Below are 25,188 nucleotides of genomic sequence, written 5' to 3'. Positions count from 1 at the left end.
TGAGTACAACACACCCTCCATTTCTGAAAACGTTCCTCCACAGAGGAAGTGGTATTCCTGACTCAAGTCCTTGGAGGTAAGCTCATTGCCACTAGGATTCGGGGTAGGACGAGTTAAAATCAGTTCAGCTACATTTATGGAGTACCTGCCATATCAGTGTGATTGTGCTCTGCACCCCAGATGGGGGCGGGGATGGGAAGCAGCATGGCCCAGAGGCTAAGGGCACAGGTTTCCAAGTTGGCATCAAGATGGGTGTGAATTCCAGTTTGCTACTTGTAGGTTGGAGATGGTGGCAGATACTTATCCTCTCTCAGCCTCAGGGTCCTCGTCCTTAAAGCAGGACAGCTGTATCTAAGCTATAGTCTTTTCTTGAGGGTTAAATGACAGGGTATACATAAATTGTTCTGCATGGTTCCTAGCACACATTAAGCATTCACCGAGCAATGTCGCAGTGACCATTTCTACTACTAGTCTTTTTACCATCGCCATACCATGACCATCACTAGCACCATTACCATGACCATTACTATCAACCCTACCATAACCATTAGCAACCACCATTACTATAGCCGTTACATTACTATTATCATCATGATTACTGCGACCATTACTATTACCATCACCATCACTGTCACCATTACTGTTACCATCACCATTACTATCACCATTACCTTCACTATCACCACGACTGTTCTCATCAGTATTACTATTGCCAATACCATCACCATTAGTATGACCATCACCATCACCATCATCATTATCATCAATGCAGGTGGCAGGTGGGCTCTGCCTGGGCAGAGAGACAAATCTTCCTTAGAGATAGATAGGGATGGAAGAGGGAAACGCAAAGAGATGTTCAAATGGATGGAAGGGGAGTAAGAATAAGGGTGGACGCCTGCGGATTGGGACTTGGGGGAATGGAGAGAGTTACAACAGCTGCTTGGTGACCTGGCAAATAGTCAGCAACAGACTTAAAGGGCTGTGGGTTAACAACAAGGACCCAGCTGAATGAAGTTCAGCAGTACAAATGTATGTGGACACACAGCAAGGTTCTCCCTGGTAATGCTCAGCCACCCAGAAGCAGGAGCCAAGAACTATAGCCCAGAGCACTGGAGTGCCTAAGTCAACCAGAATGGCCACATTTGCAGTTAAGCACAGTATCTTTCAAGATAATCTCCCAGGAATTTAAATTCACTTCCAGTTCGACTCAATTCCCTTTCCTGGTCAAGCAATGAAGGTGTCATTTCTTCTTACGTGCTGAGATTTAAAATATAATCCAGGCAAGAGAGCTCATGACCTGGGAAGAGAATGTTCTCCAGGTTTGGTCACACCTTCATCACGTGGTCAAATCAAATAAAGCGCAATGGCTGGGGTTGGGTCATTGCTGAGTCTTGCCTTTCGCTTGTCTCCTGGGAGCTGAACTTCAAATCATGAATTCTTAACTCTACCATAATGCTCTTAGAAGCTAGGTCAGGATGTGAGCCACAGAAACAGTCCCTGAAGACCAGGTTACAAAGATGAAAATGATGATACCGTGGTAATATCAGGGCTAAGGTTCAAACTCTAGCTCATTACCACAAATGTTAAGAGCAAGAAGAGGGCTTAGAGGGGCGCCTGGGTGGCTCAGTGGGTTAAGCCACTGCCTTCGGCTCAGGTCGTGATCTCAGGGTCCTGGGATGGAGCCCCGCATCGGGCTCTCTGCTCGGCAGGGAGCCTGCTTCCTCCTCTCTCTCTGCCTGCCTCTCTGCCTACTTGTGATCTCTCTGTCAAATAAATAAATAAAATCTTAAAAAAAAAAAAAAAGAAGAGGGCTTAGAGATCACTTAAGTTTAACCCACTCATTCTACAGAGGGAAAAAAAGTGGAACTTCGTGAAGTTGGTGTAATAAATGAATCACCCCAAGTCACACAGCTAGCTAGAGGAGAGCAGGGAGTGGAATCCACATTGCCTCATCATTCAGGGCTAACGAAGCTCTTTCAGTGGCACACATCCCCGTCAACATTCCTGCCAAGTCTTCTCCTTCGTAAGAAGAGGGAGGTCACACTTATTTTTTTGATAGTGCTATCTGCTTAGCAACGGTAGGGCTACTGGATTATCACTAGTGAGAACTCCGTGTTTAATTTCAAGATGACTGGGTCAATGCTGGCATTATCCCATGTGTGGGCTCTAGCTATGACATTACCATGGGATGATTCACATTACCATGATGCCTCTTGCAAGCGTTCATAACAAAAATGATGATCTTACCATCTCTCTTTTGTTGTGTGTTTTTTAGTTGAAGTATTTTCTTTAGTTTAATTTTTTTTTTCATTTTTAAGTTAACATATGATGTATTATTTGTTTCAGGGGTACAGGTCTGTGATTCACCAGTCTTACACAATTCACAGCTCTCCCCATAGCACATAACCTATGTATGTACATAGCACATACCCAATGTCCATCCACACCGCCGACCCCCGCCCCACCAGCAACCCTCAGTTGCTTGAGATTTTCTTGAGATTAAGAGTCACTTACGGTTTGCCTCCTCTCTGGTTTCATCTTGTTTCATTTTCCCTCTCTTCCTCTATGATCCTCCATCTTCTCAAATTCTTCAAATCAGTGAGATCATATGGTAATTGTCTTTCTCAAATTGACTTATTTTGCTTAACATAATAGCCTCTGGTTCCATCCACGTAGTTGCAAATGGCAAAAGATTTTGGGTTTGTTGATAGCTGCATAATATTCCTGTGTGTGTGTGTGTGTGTGTGTGTGTGTGTGTGTGCGCGCGCGCGCCACCTCTTCTTTACCAATTCATCTGTTGATGGACATCTAGGCTCTTTCCGTAGTTTCGTTAGGAAGACACAAAGAAATGGAAAAATGTTCCATGCTTATGGATTGGAAGAACAAATATTGGGAAAATGTCTATGCTACCTAGAGCAATCTACACATTTAATGCAATCCCTATCAAAATATCATCAATTTTGCTCAAAGAAATGGAACAAACACTTCTAAAATTTATATGGAACCAGAAAAGACCCCAAATAGCCAGAGGAATGTTGAAAAAGAAAACCAAAGCTGGTGGCATCACAATTCCAGACTTCAAGCTCTATTACAAAGCTGCAATCATCAAGACAGTATGGTACTGGCACAAAAACAGACACACAGATCAGTGGAACAGAATAGAGAGCCCAGAAATAGACCCTCAACTCTATGGTCACCTAACCTTTGACAAAGCAGGAAAGCATGTCCAATGGAAAAAAGACAGTTTCTTCAATAAATGGTGTTGGGAAAATTGGATAGACACATGCAAAAGAATGAAACTGGACCACTTCCTCACACCATAGACAAAAACAGACTCCAAGTGGATGAAGGACCTCAGTATGAGAAAGGAATCCATCAAAATCCTTGAGGAGAACACAGGCAGCAACCTCTTCAACCTCAGCCGCAGCAACTTCTTCCTAGAAACATTGACAAAGGCAAGGGAAGCAAGGGCAAAAATGAACTACTGGGATTTCATCAAGATCAAAAGCTTTTGCACAGCAAAGGAAACAGTCAACAAAACCAGAAGACAACCAACAGAATGGGAGAAGATATTGGCAAGTGACATATCAAACAAAGGGCTAGTAACAAGAATCTATAAAGAACTTATCAAACTCAACACCCAGAGAACAAACAATCCAATCAAGAAATGGGCAGAAGACAGGAACAGATATTTCTGCAAAGAAGACATCCAAATGGCCAACAGACACACGAAAAAGTGCTCCACATCACTCGGCATCAGGGAAATACAAATCAAAACCACAGTGAGATACCACCTCACACCAGTCAGAATGGCTAAAATTATCAAGTAAGGAAACAACAGGTGTTGACGAGGATGCAGAGAAAGGGAAACCCTCCTACACTGTTGGTGGGAATGCAAGCTGGTGCAGCCACTCTGGAAAACAGTTGAAGGCATTCAGCCAATAAGGGACTTGAATGAAGTTCCTTTTACTCTAAGGCCAGGATTCTATCCTCCACTTACATATTCACTAAACAGAACTTCTCAAACCACAGTCCTAGCTCTCTTTATTTGGGTGTGATTTGTTTTGCAGGGGCTTTGTTTTGTTTCTTTAAAGATACTAAAATACAAAGCATTTTGTTTATTTTGTGGTTTTTCTCCCAATTTGTCACAGTATTTCATTTTTCCCCAGCTCTATTGATATATTCTTTAAGTTTTTTATTTATTTAAGTGATTTCTGCACCTGACATGGGGCTTGAAGTTACCACCGGCAGTACTATTGTTTTATAAAACATTTTATTTATTTATTTATTTACATCAAGATCAAAAGTCACATGCTCTTCTGACTGTGCCAGCCAGGTGTCCCACCAGCTTTATTGATAGTAACATTGTCTAAGTTTAAGATGTACAATGTAATGGTGTGATATATGTAGGTATTATGAAATGATTGCCACAATAAGTTTGGCTAACAATCTAAGATGTGATTTTAAAATAACACATTTGGTGTTATGAAATGACCAGCTTTTTGGTCCACAGTACTCTACCACGTTCCTTCAGTCAGAATAAGATTCTCTAAACCAGGGCGCCTGGGTGGCTCAGTGGGTTAAAGCCTCTGCCTTCAGCTCAGGTCATGTTCTCAGGGTCCTGGGATCGAGGCCTGCATCGGGCTCTCTGCTCGGCAGGGAGCCTGCTTCCCCCTCTCTCTCTCTGCCTGCCTCTCTGCCTGCTTGTGATCTCTCTCTCTCTCTGTCAAATAAATAAATAAAATCTTAAAAAAAAAAAAAAGATTCTCTAAACCAGGGGACGTGCAGTCACCAAGGGGCAGCTAGCGGTTCTATAACTAACAAGAGAGGCCTGCCTTTCCTGGTGGAGTTATCAGAAGTGTTCAAATGTGCAAAAGAGAGCTGATAATGCCACAAATGCAGAGCCAAGAACACACACTCTGCTAGCATCACGACAGGAAAGACTTACGGCAGAGCAGAATTCACAGGGACATATCCACCGAGAACCATGCATTCCTTTTTTTTCTTTTCCTTCTTCTGTATCAATTTATTTTCTGTAAAATATCCTTTATTTTATAAAACGAGGGGCGCCTGAGTGGCTCAGCTGGGAAAGTGTCCGACTTTTGATTTTTACCCAGGTCATGGTCTCGGAGTTGTGAGACGGAGGCTCAAGTTGGGCTCACATGCTGGGCATGGAGCCTGCTTAAGATTCTCTCCCTCTGCCCTCCCCGAAAAATAAATAAATAAATAAAATGTTTTATAAAGCAACAGTACTGCCGGTGGTAACTTATTTTTTTTTTAAAGATTTTATTTATTTATTTGACAGACAGAGATCACAAGTAGGCAGAGAGGCAGGCAGAGAGAGAGGGGGAAGCAGGCTCCCCGCTGAGCAGAGAGCCTGATGCGGGGCTCGATCCCAGGACCCTGAGATCATGACCTGAGCCGAAGGCAGAGGCTTTAACCCACTGAGCCACTCAGGCGCCCCGTAACTTATTTTTAATATTCACATTTTTTTTGTTTTGAACTTGAAAAGCTATAAAAATATGAAGAATATAACAAATCTTTACAAGTTTATTACCTGCCCATTGCCCCAAATTAACAAATGCCATGATTATGGTCATTTTTGTCTGATATATTTTTCTAAAAAAAAAAAAAAAACCCACAAAATTATACAAAATCGAAGTCCCCTTTGAGATTCTGCCCATCTAATTCCTCCGTCTCCCTACGGACATCCATGTGTCATGTGTGTATCTATCTATATATCTGTCTGTCTATGTCTCTCTAAATAAGAAAAAGTATAAAAATAAGAGACTTTTCTATACCTCTGTGTGCTTATAAACCAGCATGTAGGACTGGTTTCAACAATACTTCTAAAGAAAGAAATGCATATTCTCTGTAGTTAGTTCCTTCCTTCCTTTCTTTTGGAAATATTTTATTTATATATTTGAGAATTTGAGAGAGAGAGAAAGAGGGCACTAGTGGGGGTTGGGGGGAGCAGTGAGCAGGGATCCTGATGCAGGGCTCCATCCCAGGACCCTGGGATCATGACCTGAGCCAAAGGCAGACGCTCAGCTGCCTGAGCCACCCAAGTGCCCCTCTGTAGTTTCCTTGAGCACACTGAGGCTGCAGGCAGGGTGGTGGTGTGAAAAACTCGCTCACCTAGAAGAATCAGAAGACCCAGGCACCACAGCCACTGCTTACTCCCTGTGGGACCGGAAGCTGGTCAGCCCTCTTTTTATGCAGAATGAGAAAGCTAGATGAAAGGACCTCCAAGATCTCTTCTACCTCTGAAATCTGATAAACCTCAGGTTTAATTTCCCCATCTGTCAAATGGAGATAATGTCTGCTCTGGCTAGCTGTTGTCAAGAGTGAAGGTGATGGGGTGCCTGGGTGGCTCAGTGGGTTATGCCTCTGCCTTCGACTCAGGTCAAGGTCTCAGGGTCCTGGGATCAAGCCCCACATCAGGCTCTCCGCTCAGCAGGGAGCCTGCTTCCCCCTATCTCTGCCTGCTTCTCTGCCTACTTGTGCTTTCTCTCTCCATCAAATTAAAAAAAAAAAGAGTGAACATGATGGGCAGGCTCGCGGTAAAGCATGACGATGTCGCAGGTAGAATCAAATAATATTTTTAAAAAATCAAATACTATTTAATAACATATAAATATAAAATGAACATTATTTAATAATATATTATTCATATTCATATACTACATATTATTACGATTATAATATCACATGACTGATATACAATAAATGTTGTAAAATAATATAATCTATAATTTATTATTATTACTTCTCACAAATTAAGCTATTGTTAAGCTCCTGGAAATGCTTTTTTTTTTTTTTTAAAGATTTTATTTATTCATTTGACAGAGAGAGATCACAAGTAGACGGAGAGGCAGGCAGAGAGAGAGAGAGAGAGAGGGAAGCAGGCTCCCTGCTGAGCAGAGAGCCCAATGTGGGACTCGATCCCAGGACCCTGAGATCATGACCTGAGCCGAAGGCAGCAGCTTAACCCACTGAGCCACCCAGGCGCCCTCCTGGAAATGCTTTTAAAGAAACTGTTGTTATATATATGGTGTTCAGATATTCATGTTGCTGGCCAGTCAGCATAAAATCATTTAATTTCTTCTGTCTTGCCCTGCTGCTCCATTAGCCTCAATTATGCTCTCCTAGCTCCTGCCACCTTGTGTCCTAATTGTCTACACAATTGCTCATCTGATGTCCTCACTGCCCCGTGATTATTTTGAAGGCAGGAATTATGTGCTCTGTTTCATGTCACAGCACCCAGCATGAGGTTGGGTGTGGAACCAATAAACACTCCTATACACATACACATCCATTGCGTGTGTGTGTGTATGTGTGTGTGGACTTAGCAGTCATGTGTCACACTCTCCGTTTGGTTTCCTGGCTAGATGTTCCATGTGTATGTTGCTATAGGCTCTGAAGAGGAAGTTCTGCAGAGAACGTGGATGAGATTCAGGCTTTGAACACTGTCCAAATTATGTAAATACCACCAACCACATCAAGTATAAAATTCTAAAATATTCAACAAATAGACTGGTTGCCCTATTTTTCCCTTTAATGAAATTTGAAGAAAATGCAATTTTAGTGTATGATCTGAGATGTGTCTAATCTGCACGACTCTGAGATAAAACACATGCTCTGAGAATGATCCCTATGTTCTCCTAACTTTATTGTCAGTAGTTTGTATCACTGAAGTTTTTCTGGTAAATGCATAAGGATGGTTATAAAAATTTAAACCAAACTTAAATCAAAATAAAATTCTAGAATAATTGTTTAGAATTAAGATTCTCAGTCGGGGGGCACCTGGGTGGCTCAGTGGGTTAAGCCGCTGCCTTCGGTTCAGGTCATGATCTCAGGGTCATGGGATCGAGCCCCACATGGGGGCTCTCTGCTCAGCGGGGAGCCTGCTTCCCTCTCTCTCTGCCTGCCTCTCTGTCTACTTGTGATCTCTCTCCGTCAAATAAATAAATAAAATCTTAAAAAAAAAAAAAAAAGATTCTCAGTCGGTATAGCTGGTCTTTTCCCAGAGTTCCCTAACTATTAACCCGAACATTTTAAACAATGTGACTTAAGCCAAATTATAAGAGTCCATATGAAATTCAAGAGGCAGTGTGGGGTAGTTGTGGGGGCTGTAGCACTGTTTTGGTCATAAGTAGACCAACTTATTAAAGACTTTCCCACCGAGAGCTGTACATCTCCTTATGGTCAGTTTACCCTGTAGACCTTACTTTTCTCATCTGTGAAATGGGAGGGTCAGATGAGACATTTTTAAGGCTCCTTTATGCCACATGATTTGAGGATGGTGGATGTTTTCTTAAAGCTGTTATTTATGGCACATGGAAAAGTTAAAATCATCTGGCCATGGTATCATGATAGATTTCAGCCTTGGGACGTCTGAATTTCTAGCCTCTACCCCTCTTCCAGTTCTGGATGACTTCAGAGAGAGGCATTTAACCTGCACTCAACAGACCTGTCTGTAAAATGACATGGTGAAACCAGAACTTTTTTAAGAGTTAGGTGGACATCAGGAGAGCTTCTTAAAACACAGATGGGGGGCTCACTCCTAGTTGCTATACCAGGAGGGCTGGGTTGGAGCCTGAGAATCTGCATTTCTAACAAGTCCAGGGGACAATGATGCTATACGTTGAGAACCACTAAACTAGAATGTGTTGACCCTACCTTGCAACTCTAAGAATCCATGGTGAGTTACAGAGAACTTACTAACAACTGTGTTTTCATAAGCCGCTTCTATCTACTAAGCAACCAGTACACCAAGAAGGGCCTTCTTTTTTCATAAGGGTTTCAGACACTGCCAAAAGAACTTCAGGGGCACACGCAGCTACCCTTATACCTACCTTCCTTTAAGAGACTCAATCCTTGGGGCACCTGGGTGGCTCCGTGGGTTAAGCGTCCAACTCTTGATTTTGGGTCATGTCATGACCTCAGGGTTCGAGGATGGAGCCTCACCTTGGGCTGTGCACTAAGCAGAGAAATGCAACAGGTTCCCTCCCCTCCCCCCCCCCCCCCCCCGTTTGTGCTCTCTTGCTCGCTCTCTAATAAATAAACAAATCTTTAAAGAGAGAGAGAGAGTTTCAAGGAGTGCGTTCAACGTTTGACCTCCTGGAATCAAAACCCTCAAGGTTCACAAAACCTCAGGTAATCTCATTAGTTGGTCCATTAGCTTAGCGTCCTGTTATCTGGTTTGCAGAATAGGAAGGTCCTGTTATCTGGTTTGCAGAATAGGAAGAACAAGCACAGCTCCATTTACCCTATTCACTAATGCAGAGAATAAAAGAAGCAGACTCCAGAATGCCCGAAATTCTTCAGTCAAGCAACAGTGTGAGAAAGTCTACCTTTCAAAATCACCCTAGGCTAAAAAAAAAAAAAAAAAAAAAGTTTTCAACAAATCATCCTTGTCATTAAACTTCAAACGGCAGCACTGTAATCACCAAGGGTGTGTTTAAAACACTGATGTTGGGGTCAGATCTCCAGAGATTCTGATTCACCCCAGGCATTGGGATTTTTAATGGTTCCCCAGGAGAACTTTTGAGAAGCCAAGCCTGAGGCTTGCCAGTCTATAAGGGAATAGAATTGATCTGTTCATCATTACTTTGAGCCCCACAAGCCATTTTTGTCACTACAAGCGGCATGACCATTTGTATTAAATTATACTTAAGAATAAACACTGTACTTTTTATAAGCCCACAAAGGGTCACAAACGCAATGGGCAATCAATCAATTTCTCTTAGCTATAAACACCGAAGCATATTTTACATGGCTCGATGAATATTTTCTGTGGCAAGACTTTCTCCACAGTGCCCACATAGTCTCTGCTGCAGAGAGCCAGAGGACGATGGCGGGGGGTGGCTTCTGCCATCTAAATTATAAGCACCTTGAAGACATCATCCACCATCCTAAAATCTTTCAGATTCCTGAGTGTCTATCTGGCTCAGTGCCGGGCAAATTAGAAGCACTGAACAAATTTTGCTAAGGGTTTCACTGTGAAGTACAGCGTATACGTTTCCTGTGTGTGTGCTGGGAACATACGCGGTCTAACTCTGTTAAATTCCTTAGCGCCAATGAGAATATTAAGATTGGAACATTATAAGTATACCGTGTAAATGTCTGTTTGAGAAAGTATCCGTTTCCCAAAACGGATGGAGGTTTCTGGTGCCTTAAGGCCCACACATTTCTGACTACAGACAACAAAACACAGGTGCCACCCAAGGCAGAGAATATTCTATATATAGGTTACTTCTGGCTTTTGTCTCTATGTTACACAGCTGTGGCCATATGAAAGCTACTAAAAAGAGTGGATAAAAGGCAAAAAACAGCAAGAGTCAAATGTGGCCATTTGCACGTGCCATTCTGGGTATTTTCTCAGATGACCACAACCTAAGCCTGTGGTTAAGATCCACGGACACTGAGAATTGCCTTGGTGGAGGCAAGAAAGAATGGTTACAAGTCGATGGCTGACTTTCCTTTCCCTCAAAACTGCTCTCCAGTGCTTTCCTCTTCTACCCCATGCATTGCTAATTAGGAACGGCCAACGCTGGACATGTACGCGGTCTTCTGTGGTAAAATTGATTACCCTATTCCTATGGAAAATAAGGAAGTCATTTCGCTCAAAAGATCAAATTCCACAAAACCGTACGGGGCAGCTGTTAGCGTATGCGTGTGGGGGGAGGGGAGTGTGTGAAAATATCTACCCTTCAGTTTTCCGACATTTTGGCAAAGGCGTGCAAAAAAAAGAAGAAAAACATGATTCCAACACATATAAGGCAGAAACCAATGGCAATGCCACATGATGGATTTTTTTTTAAGGCTAAAAATTTCCCACGAGGTAAGACACATCAACATGCCATTTTACACCCCATTTTATACGTGCGGATTTGCCTTAACACACTTGCAAGAAAAAAACCAGTCGTCCTCTCCCCAACGTGTCCAAGCTGCTTTTAATTGCATCAGATAAAGAAACGAGGTGAGTCATGCTTGGTTGTGTTTGAGCCTGCTCACGGATCATCACACTCAGGTCCAAATACGTTCCCTGACCCGCACAGCAGATGTTAATACACTGGCTGGCTTGCTTGCTTGGGGATGACTAAAACAGCTTTTGTTTTGAAATATAACTTTACTCAAAGACCCTTCGCAGCTGCAGAAGTGCGTATCAAGGCTCTTTCAGAGGTGCTGGGTAGCAACCTTCAAACACTTCTTGGCAAAACATCCCGAGCTTCTGAATTCTAACACAGCGCTCCCCTCCGGGTTCGTGAACCTGACTCTGCCCTCAACGGACACAAGACACTTCAAATGCCTTCAGGTTCCCTTTCCATCGGTGACAAATTCCAGCCATCAACACACAACACCTCAGCCTTCAGAAACCCCCATCCCTCGTAAGGTTTCAGAATTCGGAAAATGCCCCCTTCCATGCCCTCGGGTCTGGTGATAACGCAATCCAGTCTCTGGGCAGCCCCGCAACTTTCCTTTCTCAAAGAGTTTAGTAACCAGCGTAAAAAGAGCATCTAGACTTGCTGACGGGGGATCGCCGATTTCACTGGGGTCACGGGGAGCTGTCTGAGGTCACATGCTACCCTGCCGTTGTGAGTCATTTCTTACAATTTTTTTTTTTTTTTTAACAGGAGGGGGTGGGGATACAGACAAATCGCACACTCATGCACGGATGCTTAGCGCCAAGAACATGGTCAGGAGAGCCGCCTGGACTAGGGCATAGGAAGCAAACCCTCGGCTTCCTTCCTGTGCTGGGGAAAGGTGGGATGGAGTCATGCAACCTTACCTTTCCGAGAAAGACCAAGGCGCCTGGCATGGAGCGCTCACCTGAGGCCAGCGGAGCCGGGAGTCATTTTGGGTGTTGCGTATGTGCCTCCCTAGAAAATTCCAATGACATTCTACCAGCTTTCTGCTTGCCAATCATGACAAGCGTCCACTTACACTCTCACGAGTCAGGGAAGGGGCAGAAGAGGGGGATCGCGGGTGAGGGAGTGAGCAAAAGAGAAAGAGCGGCCCCAGGGCACCGCATACCCGGCTGGAAGGGGAGTCACATGCCACCAGGAGCCATTCCTGCTGCATTACACATGCCGAGTTAAATGGCAAACAATATCAGTCCGAGTTTATGCCACATGTTCTCAGCCTCTTCACATATCAGCACCCCCGCCGGCGCTGCACAGACGGGCCTCCTGAGCGCCTCTGAAGGAGGGGGTCTTGCGCTCATGACACCCCCACTTTTAATAAAACCCCAAAGCCTCCTGTCCCGGTTTACTTTCCTAGTTTTCATTGGTGGTGGTGGTGGTGGTGGTGGTGGGAGTGATGGTGGCTTGTTTGCTTACTTGCTTATTTTTTTGTTTGTTTGTTTTGTTTTTTTCCTTTGGGTTTTCATGCGCAACACTCGGGTCCTGCAGGTGGCCATAAAGACATCTAGCCATGGAGCCGCAAGACAGCAGGGCACGCTGACCCCCCGCCTGCAAACCTCCTGAACAGCTTGCCCCTTCTTGGTTTTATGTTTATGGAGCAGGAGATGGAGTGAGGTGACCCAGCAGCTCACCCGCCCAGTGGTAACGGCCGTGCTTTTCAACAGGAAAAACAGACGGTCTCCTGCTCTAAGCGGCGGCTCTTCATCATGGTGAGTCCCCCCAACGCGCCCCACCCCCGGATGTGCTGGAGGGGTTTTGTTTGTCAAAACTGGGGGATGCTGCCAAAATCCTGCAACGCTCAAGAAAGACCCTGCAACCCAGGTTTACGAAGCCCCGGACATCAACAGAACCTCTACTGAGAAACGGCTACAATGCTCAAGCCCTTCCAGAAAACACGACACAAAACGAAGAAGAAGAAGAAAGCCAAAACACCCCTCTCTGGAAGGAGCCGGCGGAGCTGCGGGGTCCAGGGATGGGCTTTGCCTGGCTTGTGGTTTAATCACTTAGGAAACTGCTCACTTTTCTCTCCAGGAGCCCTTGTTCTTCTGTCATTTTTTCCCTCCTCTGTTTCCAAATCTCACCCTGTAATATTTAAATCATCAAACCAAACTACCCCTTTGGTAAGGTTCTAAATCCAAACCAGCTGTCCATGGGGACCACACTGCCACGATGTATAAAGCGACCCTCAGCCCAGGTGGTCCTGCCTGGACGGTCTGGTGTTCATCTGTGATGCCCAGTATCTAATATAATCTCCTCTCGAAATTATTCAGGAGGGTATGCTTTTCACAAAGTAAAACCTTCCCCAAAGACCTTGTACAGGACCAGGGATTAAAGCCCACTGGGTTCTCCTATGTTATGTCCACCCCTAAAGGCAGGGGGGCAGGAGGCAGGTTCAGTCACTGGCATGAGGGAAGCTTCTCTCTGCTAGGACCCAGGGTGTGACCTTCCTGCAGCCTGCTGAAAAGTCAAAGTGAAAGCCAGTCCACATAGCGCATTTCCAGCTGCCCACCAGGGGTGTGAGCACTGCCCACCTGCCCAATGAGCTCCGGGGAAAACCTGGGGGCTCTTTCTTCCTAATTTAGTCATAGCCCACAGGTTGCCCCAGGCTTGCCTGGCTCTCTGCCCCCGACTCAGTCACAAACACCCCAAGGCGCCAGTCCCAGATCCTGACCTACAGGAGCCAGCCAACCTGGCTGCAGCTGCATTTCTGCTCAGGCTGTGGGTCCCGCCCATGATCTACCAGGTTTCCCCAAGGCACAAGGTTCAGCTCGAATTATCGACTGCATATTTTGTCCTTCTTTGGTCTCTGTCTTATTTCACGATGCTCGGGATTTTCTTAGGATAAGAGTTTACTGAAAAGTGCTTTACCAGGAGCGTCTGGGTCAGTTAAGCACTGGACTCTTCATTTCAGCTCAGGTCATGATCTCAGGGTCATGAGATTGAGCCCCGCCTCAGGCTCCGCACTGAGCACAGAGCCTGCTTAAGATTCTCTCTCTCTCTCTCTCCCCCTCTCACTCTGCCCCTTCCCCCCAACCCACTTTCTCTTGAAAAAAGAAAAGAAACAAAGAAAGCACTCCACCATACACATCTCCCCAAATCTGAAGGAGAAGAAAAGTCAGTACTTAGAATGAGCCCTTCTAATTGTGTGACCCAAGCTCGTATCCAGAGATTAGGACACAAAGCTTTGGCACAAGCTGATCATCACAAACTGCAATGTAGTAAGCACATGTTGAGCACTTACTGTATACCAACACTGCCAGGCAAGGAAGGAAGGAGGAACACAAGGTAATACTGAGTGTAGATGTACAAGGCATTATGTTACCCACTTCACATACTTGATCATCACAAGTCTTAAAAATTTAAGATATGGGGCGCCTGGGTGGCTCAGTGGGTTAAAGCCTCTGCCTTCGGCTGAGGTCATGATCCCAGGGTCCTGGGATCGAGCCCCGCATCGGGCTCTCTGCTTGGTGGGGAGCCTCTTCCCTTCCTCTCTCTCTGCCTGCCTCTCTGCCTATTTGTGATCTGTCTGTCAAATAAATAAATAAAAAATCTTTAAAAAAAAAAGTTTAAGATCACTATGCCCACTTTAGAGATGAGAACACAGAGGCTCCAAAATGACAGGGTAACTAACCTAAAGTCCCAAAGTCAATCTATGCTCTTTTGGTCAATCATATGGTCCATTCCATATGATTCCACTAAAACATGCCCCAAGGTCCAAGGTGAGTCATAACTGTATCTAACAGAATAAAACAAGATGAATGAGGCAGGTAAGATGCGTTCCAAGTCAAATGAGAACAGAAGTGACTGAATAATAAATGTGGCCCAATGCAAAATGAAAATGCAGGGTCCTTGTTCAAAAATTATTAAGAATTTCAAGATGGCAACAGCAGAGCATTAAATTAAGTGCAGAACCCTTTGAATCAAAGGGCTTTATGAGAAGACATGCCCATGAAGCCAGTCCTGACAGGGAGGGAAGAACTCTGAGAGGTCAGTTGTGGGAATGGGAGCTCCGTCATCCGTCCACACTGCCCACAGCAGTTCCCAGAGCACCGCAGCCCAGAACCCTCTGCAGGACAGCCAAGCCTCTCCCTGTTTCCTTTGGCCATTCTTTCTCCTGCTGCAGAGCTGGCATTAATGTGAGGGCATGAGAAAGGTCCAGGGGGAACTGCTTGGGTTGGGAGAAGCAGGAGGCAAATCTGGCCCAAACAAATCCTACTAGTCATTATGATACTGAGTTTCTTCAGGTAAACCATGGAAAGAGGTCATTTGGCCTCCGCTCCTGAGGAGATGCCCCAGAGCAGTGGTGTAGTGATGCTCAGTGGAAGGAGGGGCGAGGTCATGCAGGATGAAAAGACACAAGTGGCAGGGACATGGCACCAGCTCATGTGTGAGGAGTGAAGGCAGAGAAAGGCTGAGAACCAGTGAGTATAAGGAACAATCAGCTGGAGTGGGAAACATGGGGTCGGCGTCTGGCGTCCTCACTGGCTCACTGGGTGACCTCCGGTCAGCCACCGAGTCCTGGGGGCTCAGGACACCCCAGTGCCAGGTACGCAGGAACTTACGGACCTGCCGTGTGGCCATTAAAAGCAGTGTTTATCCACTTACTCTTTAACGCTAAATCAAAAACCAGTGCACAAAATTGCATATTTATTATGCTTATAGACATGTAAACAGCAAAAATAACCCTTAGGTAGAAAAAAAAAAAAAAAAACAACGAATACAGAACACATCAAAATGTCAACAAGGGGCAGTCCGGGGAAACTTGGGTAACTTGTTTCTCTGTTCTCTTTTTGTGAATGGTCCAATTTTTATTTAATAAACATGTTTATTTTTCAGAAGTAATTTTTTAGGGAAAATAAATTCAGTTGGGATAATGGTGCCCATCTAGCTTATAAGGACCTTCAAATGACCCCTTCATATTACAGAGTGTAACCCAGCCCCTTACCATAGCAGACACGTCTCTCCTGGAGAACCATATGCCAAAGGTAAGGGCAAGGGACACAGGAAAATGAGGCATCTATGCAAGGCATGGCCATGTTCATCCTCTCCCGAAGGCCAAAGCACATAACTCGGGTGGGTTTTCATACCTGCCTGCCAAGAAGGCACTGAGCACAAAGCAGGCAGAACATGCGACATGTTGTCCAGGGGTAAACAAAGGTTCATTTTATGACCTCTGACTTCTCACCAGAGAGATCGAAGTCATTAACATGAAGACAGCTTCTTGGCACATGCCACAGCTCAAAGTCGACAGCCTCCGCCCTTTCTCCTGGCCTGTCCCCCAACCTGCTGCTGGTCTGGGGGCAGGGAGGAGGACCTAACTGCCGTCAGGCAGGACAGAGAGGGAAAGGCAGGGTCAAGGAACAATTCTGAAAGTGGCCTTGGGTCTTTGGTTTCTGACTTAACATTTCAATCTCCTTGGCTCAGTTTCCTATAATTCTCAGGGCAGTGCAAAGTAACTGTGTTTTCTTTTGGGTGTGCATGTTCAAGGAGAGTGCTAATTAGTGACTAATCAGGCTAGCCCAGGCTGACAGACCGAATAGCTGGGCCTCCTATAGTTTCAGGCCTCTGCCGTAGGTTGTGGATCCCCCTAGAATCTACCCACACTGGACAGGCAGAACTGGTCCCTGCGGTGGCCCCTCCCTCCCCCCTCTCCAGGCAACTCTGGTCAAACGATCTCTCAAGACCACTTGCTCTTCATAACCAGGGCTGAATTATACCATCTTCAGCAACAGGGGGAAAAGAAAAGAGGAGGTCTTGGACCCCTGGGATGGATAGAAGGCAGCAAGTGACGCCTTGATAGAGCCGGGCAGAAGTTTCAGTCTCTTGTCACAGGAAGATGCAAGGAGAGAACAAAGACAGGACTTGTTCCCAGAATGGAAAAGCTCAGCCCTGGAATGGCTACTTCCTGCACAGACAAAGGCCAGCCACAACCCATTAGCAGAGGAAACCAGTCAAGAGTTGTGAGTCACACGATGTGGGAATGGGCCCTTCCTAGAAAGGAAGCCAGTTTCTTTGTTGATCAGGGTTTTTTAATTCCCTTCTGGGTAACTGTTGTTCCACATTAGGTTCTCCAGGGCCCCCAAAACAGAAGCCGGAAGCATTTTAAGTTTTCCAGGGTTGCTTTTTTTTTTTTTTTCTCTTTTTAACATTTTATTTGACAGAGAGAGACCAATAGAGGGACACAAGCAGGGGGGAGCAGCAGGCAAGGGAGAAGCAGTCTCCCCACTGAGCAGGGAGCCTGAAGTAGGGGCTCAATCCCAGGATCCTGGGATCATGACCTGAGCCAAAGGCAGACACTTAATGACTGAGCCACCCAGGCGCTCCTCCAGGGTTGCTCTTTAAAAGACTGAATCTAGGGGCACCCTGGGTGGCTCAGTGGGTTAAGCCGCTGCCTTCGGCTCAGGTCATGATCTCAGGGTCCTGGGATCGAGTCCCGCATCGGGCTCTCTGCTCAGCAGGAAGCCTGCTTCCCTCCCTCTCTCTCTCTCTCTGCCTGCCTCTCTGTCTACTTGTGATCTCTCTCTGTCAAATAAATAAATAAAATCTTAAAAAAAATAAAATAAAATAAAAGACTGAATCTAGCTTCCAGACATAAATCCCGTGCTGGGTTCTCAGGACCTTTGCACAATCTGTTCCCTCTGCCTAAGAGTTCCATCCTCCAGATTTGCACTGTGCAATAGGGTAGCTATTAACCACATATACTTTTTCAAATTTAAGTTATTAATATTAAATACAATTTAAAACTCAGTCCCTCAATCATACTAGCCACATTTCAAGTGTTCAGTAACTACATGGGACTAGCTAGATCACACAGCATGTAACATCTTCAGCATTCGGAAAGTTCTACTGGACAGCATTGCTTTGGATCTTCATGTAATTGGCTCCTTCTCAACCTCTGGTCCCTGTACTACTGTTATCCTCTCAAAGAGGCCACCAGGACCCAGGAACCTAAAGGACATATGGTGACTCTCTGTCCCCTTATCCTACCTTTATCTCTATCTGAAATTACCTTATTTGTTTCATACTTGATTGCCTATCCCAGCCTTGGAATACAATCTCCATGAGAGCAAAGAGCTTGTCTGCCCTTTTTATTGCTGCATGTCTAACACCCAGAACAGTATCTGGCACAAACAGAAACTCAAGTCAATATTGTTCAATAAATGAGTCTACTCCATATCTGTGGGATCAGAGCACACCAGCCACCCAAGACAGCTGTCACTTATCTTCCCATGGACCAAGACAATAGCTAAGCATGGGCCCCAGTTAGAACATTTGGGATGCTGGGTGTTGTGGGAGTACCGGGTAGAAGCAGGGTGGCTGAAACCCAGCCTGGTCCTGATTCTCCTCCAGGAACCCAGCGGCCTTGCATCGCCTCAATCAGTCAGTCAACGGGGCCGGTCCAGCTCTTGTACTGCCCTCCTCTGCTTTTGCAAAAGATCAAAATACTCTCAAATGTATTAGACACCCTTCAACACGCGATCACTCTTCCTCCATGTGCATATGCAAAACTAAATGACAGGCTGGGATCCTAAGTTTTAAGGACTGGTTGGTATTTTTTTAAGATTTATTATTTTAGAGGGGGCTCAGGGTAGAAGGGGAGGGAGAGAAAGAATGTCAAGGAGACTCCACATTGAGCTTGGCTCCCAGTGCAGGGCTTAATCTCACAACCCTGAGATCAGGACCTGAACCGAAACCAAGAGTCAGACGCTCAACCGACTGAGTCACCCAGGCACCCTGACCTGTTGATATTTTAATACTCTGCATACTCTATGAACGCTTTCTGATGTCCTCTCTGGAACAGGAGGTGGAGGGAGTCTACTACAACTTTGTTTTACTATTAACTTTAATTAAAATTTGAATGGTAGGGCCACCTGGGTGGCTCAGTCACTTAAAGCAGTTGCCTTCGGCTCAGGTCATGATTCCAGGGCCCTGGGATCAGGCCCCAAGTCAGCTCCCTGCTCAGCAGAGAACCTGCTTTTCCCTCTCTGTGTGCTGCTCTGCCTGCATGTTCTCCCTATCTCTCTCTCAAATAAATAGATGATATCTTATTAAAAAATTTTTTTTGAATGGCAAGGGGACACCTGGGTGGCGCAGTCAGTTAAGCTTCTGCCTTCCGCCCAGGTCATGATCCCAGGGTCCTGGGTTAGAATCCTGCATCTGGCCCCCTGCTCAGTGGGGAGTCTGCTTCTCTTTCTCCCTCTCCCTTCCCCACTGCTCATGCTCTGTCTCTCTTTCAAATTAATAAATAAAATCTTTAAAAATTTTTTTGAATGGCAAGAATATTACTTTCAGCAAAACATTATCCCCATGGCTAAACACAAGAGGAGCACCAAGATAAAAGAATTGGAAAACATACTACGTGTCACAGTACTGAACGTTCATAGCAAGCTGATACAGAGGAGGGGGGCATGGAAACAGGTCACACAGAGTGAAAGGAGAACGATAAGCAAATACGAGACAAAACTAAGAGCAGGTGGTATCTGCTCAGAACCAATCCGAAGGATATAAATATAAAATAAAAATAAAATATAAAATAAAATAAACCGAGGGGCAGCCTGGAGCAGCTTTGGCAGTGTACCGTCTAGTTCCTGCTAAGGAAACAAATCTGATTTTAAGCTGGTTTCCTCTTAAAGGCACGCCAGGCAGTTGTTTCCTAAATCTCTAACTACTCTCTCGGTGACACCAGCTAATAAGATGCACCAGCCTCAGTAACGGAGGAGCATGGCAGGACAACGCGTTTGTGAGAGAACCGGAAAGAAGAACAGGCACTTCTTATCAACCAAACTCCATGCCACTTCCTGATGGCACATGGGAGAAAAAAGAAACACAAACAAGTCAGCTACAAGAGAAAAGGAGCAGGGGCGACAGTTTTCTCCTCCAATATCCATTCTGAAATGAGTTTTAGGAAATTGAGTTTATTCTGATGTACAAATCATGAATTAACTTTTGTTTCATTGGCCAGAACTGCTTGGAGCCTGGTGATAGGCAGCAGAATTGGTTCCCAACTTCAGGCTTTCTCCACTTTGTTTCTTGCTGAGTCTTTTTTTTTTTTTTTTTTTTAAGATTTAATTTTTTTTATTTGACAGAGAGAGAGAGGCAGTGAGAATGCGAGTGGGGAGAAGAGGGAGAGGGAGAGGCAGGCTCCCCACTGAGCAGGGAGCCCGATGTGGGGCTCAATCCCAGGACCCTGGGATCATGACCTGAGCCGAAAGCAGCTGCTTAACCAGCTGAGCCAATCAGGCGTCCCTTGCTGAGTCTTCAACAGAGAAGCACAGTCACCTTTATACCTTGACCCAAGGATGGTCCTCCTCCAGGTAGGAAGGTCACTCTCACCGATGTGAGTCCAGGTTTGGGAGGGATACGCACTGAGGTATGGGGAAGGTCGGAACCAGGCGGATCAGTCAAATCAATGGGAAAACAAACATCTCAGGTCACTTACAAGCAGCCCTAGATTCCCCCTCTAAATCTCAGTTTCTCTCTTAGGTCTTTGAGCTCTCTGCACAGGACAAGATTGTCAGCATTCTGATGGCAAGGACTCTACAATACCCAGCACACTGCATTCCAGACAGTAGAAGTCCATTAAATGTTTTCTGAATCAACCAATGATTTATAGGCTTTCAGAGGTTTCTGACCATATTTTGGAAAGGAAGACCAAGGGGTCAGAAATTCATTCTTGACATTCAGGATTTAAAGTTATAAAAGCTTGATCCAAGACCAGCTAGTCAAATTGCAGTGTTCAGTGAGCCGAAGACGGGACTCGCAAACCTGTCCCCAGTGCACCCAGAGTCAGGAGCTGACACACATTGGAGTGCTAGGGCCTCAGGCCATGAGAGGAGAGGCTGCTGACTAATGCTGTCTTTCCCGTCTGAATCAAAGCCAGCTGCCCTCATTGCTGTCCCTGACTTGAAGAGGCTGGATCTTGGCCACTGCTGGGCAGCACAGGGCCAGGCTGAGGTGGCTGGGGAACCCGCTAAGAGTGGTCTTTCTTTGATGGTTATTTTTTTAAGGCAAGGATGCAACTTACTGGCCAACCAATTGAAGTTACCCCTTGAGGAAGGAACAAGTGGCCTCAAGCAGGATGGGCTCCACCATCCATCAGAAGTCTCACGTTTTTATCCCAAAGTCTATGCCAGGTCAGTCTTCCAAATGGTTACTACCAATCTCTTGGAGCAAGTAAAAATGTGGGCCTATATCCCCTTGATCCTTTTGCCCTGTAAAGTACCTACTGGCAAATATCATCATTGTTAAACACAAATGCATCATTTTATGCAATAAAAATGTATAGCTATTTTGTATAAGGCAGGTTAGGTAGTGGGATAATCAGATAAACCCTCTGGCTGAAAACAACTCTGTAGAAATCATCTTAAAGGCAATGAGGAGTAGAAAAGATAGCACAGTCCTGCCAGTCGAATTTTGGAAGAAGATTGAACCCAAAGAGTTTGGAGGATTATGTGAGTGCCAAAGTTGCTTTTGCCTTGAAGACTTTGTAGGGGTACAGGTGACAGAAGGCAAGGTGAAGTTTGCTTTCAATGTAAGAACTTACAGGATACCTTTTCCTGCATTAAGCTGGGTTCCAAAGGGCTATAGACTCGGGATTAGGATGAAGCAGGATGAATCTGTCACCTCCTGTTCCTCCCCAAACCCACAGGCCCAGAAAGAAGGCTGCTCTGGGGGCCAGTAGCATCTCATTCATTGACCCAGGATAGCTAAACAAGTGTCTGCTTTATTTGTTAAACTCTGCATACATGCTTTAAAAATTTGGGGGTGTGTGTGCCATATTTTAAAATTGAAAATGATTAAAAACCATCAACAATCACATACATAACCCTTTCAACTATAGTCCATGTCCAGACTTTTCTATCTTAGCTCAGTGTTCAGCAAACTAAAAACCCATGAATGAGTTCTCTGGAGACCATCTCAACCAGCCTTCTGTCTACAGCCAAGTAAATGCTTACTATACCCAGTTCGCAGACGATGCAACTAAAGTCTAATGAACGTGATTGATTTACCCAAGGCCATAGTGATTTCATCCAGAGAATTAATTGAGAATTACTTTTACTTCTATTTCTCAAAAAAAAAAGCAAATTCTATCTTTTTAAAAAAGATTTTTATTTACTTATTTGACACAGAGAGAGAGATCACAAGCAGGCAGAGAAGCAGGCAGAGAGAGAGGGGGAAACAGGCTCCCCACTGAGCAGACAGCCCGATGTGGGGCTCGATCCCAGGACCCTGAGATCATGACCTGAGCCGAAGGTAGAGAGGCTTAACCCACTGAGCTGCCCAGATGCCCCCAAATTCTATTTTTAACTCACCTACCCCCATATACCCATTCTCCATGTTACAAATCCATCGGAAAGATTTCCTAGTGGTGTATCTACTGCACTGAGATAGCCCCAGAACTGAGTCTGCATACCCAGGACTCTATTCCGCATATTTCAGAAAGACAAGCTCGTGGCCAGAAAAGTGTGAGTGCCTGTAATTAACAGGGCTTTTGCAAATCTCTCCCTTAATATTGATGCAGTGATACAATTCAGAAGGTTCAAGAGCAGGGATTAAAGAAACAGGACACATAATCAAGCCTGGACTTGAGGGTGGCTTCCCAGTGAGATGCTCACCGAAAACAATGCTGCTAAAACCACCAGCCACGCATCACGCTCTGGGAAACAGCATCACACCACCCGGAGCAGCCACTGCCTCAGAGCAAGGAACTCAGAGGAAGCATTGCCTAGCCTGGGGGGCTGGGCAGAGACAGTGAAGGAGGAGAGGCAAAAACGGCATCAGTGGCTTAAGAAGTAGATCCTCGGGGGGCGCCTGGGTGGCTCAGTGGGTTAAGCCACTGCCTTCGGCTCAGGTCATGATCTCAGGGTCCTGGGATGGAGCCCCGCATGGCATTGGGCTCTCTGCTCAGCAGGGAGCCTGCTTCCTCCTCTCTCTCTGCCTGCCTCTCTGCCTGCTTGTGATCTCTCTCTGTCAAATAAATAAATAAAATCTTTAAAAAAAAAGAGAAGAAGTAGATCCTCGGAAGTTTTTAAGAAACCACCTTCCTCTTAATACAAATACATGTTTAGAGAGCAGCTTCGTTTACTGCGAATTCCCTCTACAATCATCAGGCAGGTTAAAACACCTGCCACAGAGCACGAGATTTTCAACCCTGGTCATTGCAAACACAAGAGCTTTATGTTGCCTCTGGGCAATGTCCACCCTTCTGGGATCCCCCGCACTCTCAGCTTCTGCCGTGCAAATGCCATCACTGTGAGGAACCCCCTTCCATGAGAACGCGCTCTTTGTGGACGTCAGCAAGCTGGGGGTGAAGTTAAAACGTGCACAGTCAAGTTCTGGCCAGCGTGTCGGGAACTGTGGGTTTCCAGAGGTGTGGCCATTTTCTCTCGAAAGGTTCAGGTCCCAGAGAGCCTCGGTGGGTCTGTTTTAGGGCATATCCTGAGAACCATAGCTATGACCACAGAATGGAGCCTCCGAAAGCCCCTTATTTCTCAAACCACCTTGCAGGGAAAGAACCCAGAAGATGCAAAGGGGAGATGTTCAAATGAAACGAAGAATGGGAGACACAGAAGAGGGAGGATAAGAGATGAGATAGGCTGTGATGGATAATGTCGTTAGAGGTTGAGAGGTTGAGGTGAACAGAGGGAAAGAGTGTGTCTACACCCCCAAACGGATCCTGCTACAACTGCTCTCAATTTAAATACTCGGTCTAGTCTCTTAAAATTCACTTCTGTGGCAAAGAGAAATGATGAGAGGATTCCCTGCCTTTCAACTCTGATTTTTGTGTCATTTAGCACTCAGATTGGTTTTACAGGGACGTCATGTAAAGTTTGAAGAATCTGTCTACACACACACACACACACACACACACACAATTTACAATGACTAAGATCTCGTTTGCACTCCCTGCTTGGATTGAGAGCAATGACAACTGGAATTCCAAATATTGCGTGGAAAACAGCACCAACTCCTCCCTTCTTTTTTCAAAGCTCTCTCTCTACAGGCAAAAAGGAAAGGATCCCCTATAGCACTCGGGTCTCCTCAGGTCAACCCTATTTCACAGATGAGAAAAGTCAGAGAGGCCTGCAGATCCATAAGGGAGGCAGGACTCCAAGACTCCCGTTTCTAAATTACCAGCCCATAGACAACCATCTTGAGCAAAATACCGGTAACTCCCTAGACACCCCGACATCCATCCTTTGTGCCCATCCTCCCAACACTACACCATACAGGGTGTATTTCTTGGCTCGTTTTCAGACTATGACTCCAGAGCAATAATGGGGAATAATGGAGTCCAATTAAGCAGGTACATCAACGTCAGCAGCACGACACTCCTACTCAGTCCCACTAATTAAGAATCTCTGCCACTCGGTAGGGAACACACTTATAGCTACAGGGCACCCAGATCCACCCTGCCAAGGAAAACAGAAAAGTCTAGGGTTTCAGAGACATCAGGCAACGCCTGTGAATTAAGAGGTCAGGCAAGTATGAGTTGAATGTAATCACTTGCACGCACTCGTACAGAATTCGTGCTTATGAGAAGGCTCTTCCCCATGCATTCTTCCTTCTCTGCTCCTCCTGCCTTGGTCACCTCTCCCACGGAGAGAAGAGGGAATGTGAGAGCCACCAATGGAGAGGACCTTAGCTGATGATCAGTCCAATCCTCTTGTTTTCCAGAGTGAAAAGCTCCTGAGAGGGAAGATTCTCACCCTCAGACACAGCTTGGTGATGACAGCGCCAGGACCAGAATCAGACTTTTAGGGCCAGGCAATCTGCCCAATACAGCTATGGCTTCCACACTGCATGCCGATCTGAATTGGTAGTTGTTTTGTGCTTTCTTGTTTTAGTATATGTGGTGCTGCTGAAGCGAGCATTTGATGTGTTTTCTTAAAAAAAAAAAAAAAAAAAGTGGGGTGCCTGGGTGGCTCAGTGGGTTAAAGCCTCTGCCTTCAGCTCAGGTCATGATCTCAGGGTCCTGGGATCGAGCCCCACATCAGGGTCTCTGCTCAGCCGGGAGCCTTCTTCCTCCTCTCTCTCTCTGCCTGCCTCTCTGCCTACTTGTGATCTCTGTCTGTCAAATAAATAAATAAAATCTTAAAAAAAAATAAAAATAAAATAAAAATAAAAAAGTTTGATACAAAAATATGGATAAATATAGCAAGTTGTCATATTCCCACCATCCAGAATTAACCAAGGGTAACATTTCCTCAACTTTAACACTGAAGACAAGCATCTCATCCGCTTCCCTCCCATTCTGCCC

The 25,188-nt window shown here is 45.4% G+C and overlaps 1 protein-coding gene across 6 annotated transcripts in view; it reads right to left on the bottom strand.

The window, feature by feature from the left end:
- The window catches only part of RBM20 (RNA binding motif protein 20), a 192,442-nt gene that overhangs the window by 59,806 nt on the left and 107,448 nt on the right, over positions 1-25,188 (bottom strand). The window contains exon 1 of one of the 6 annotated variants that reach the window (XM_047703585.1): positions 11,795-11,995. The exons of the other annotated variants lie outside the window; for them this stretch is intronic. The gene's annotated coding sequence lies outside the window, so the exon portion shown is untranslated. Of the gene's footprint in view, positions 1-11,794; positions 11,996-25,188 lie in introns of those variants that run through there. 6 annotated transcript variants of the gene reach the window in all.

The sequence above is a fragment of the Lutra lutra genome, chromosome 14 (assembly GCF_902655055.1).
Source record: "Lutra lutra chromosome 14, mLutLut1.2, whole genome shotgun sequence".
In the NCBI taxonomy this organism is placed as follows: Eukaryota; Metazoa; Chordata; class Mammalia; order Carnivora; family Mustelidae; genus Lutra; species Lutra lutra.
Note: the sequence above shows the minus strand (reverse complement) of the source record. Positions and strands in the feature narration are given on the sequence as shown.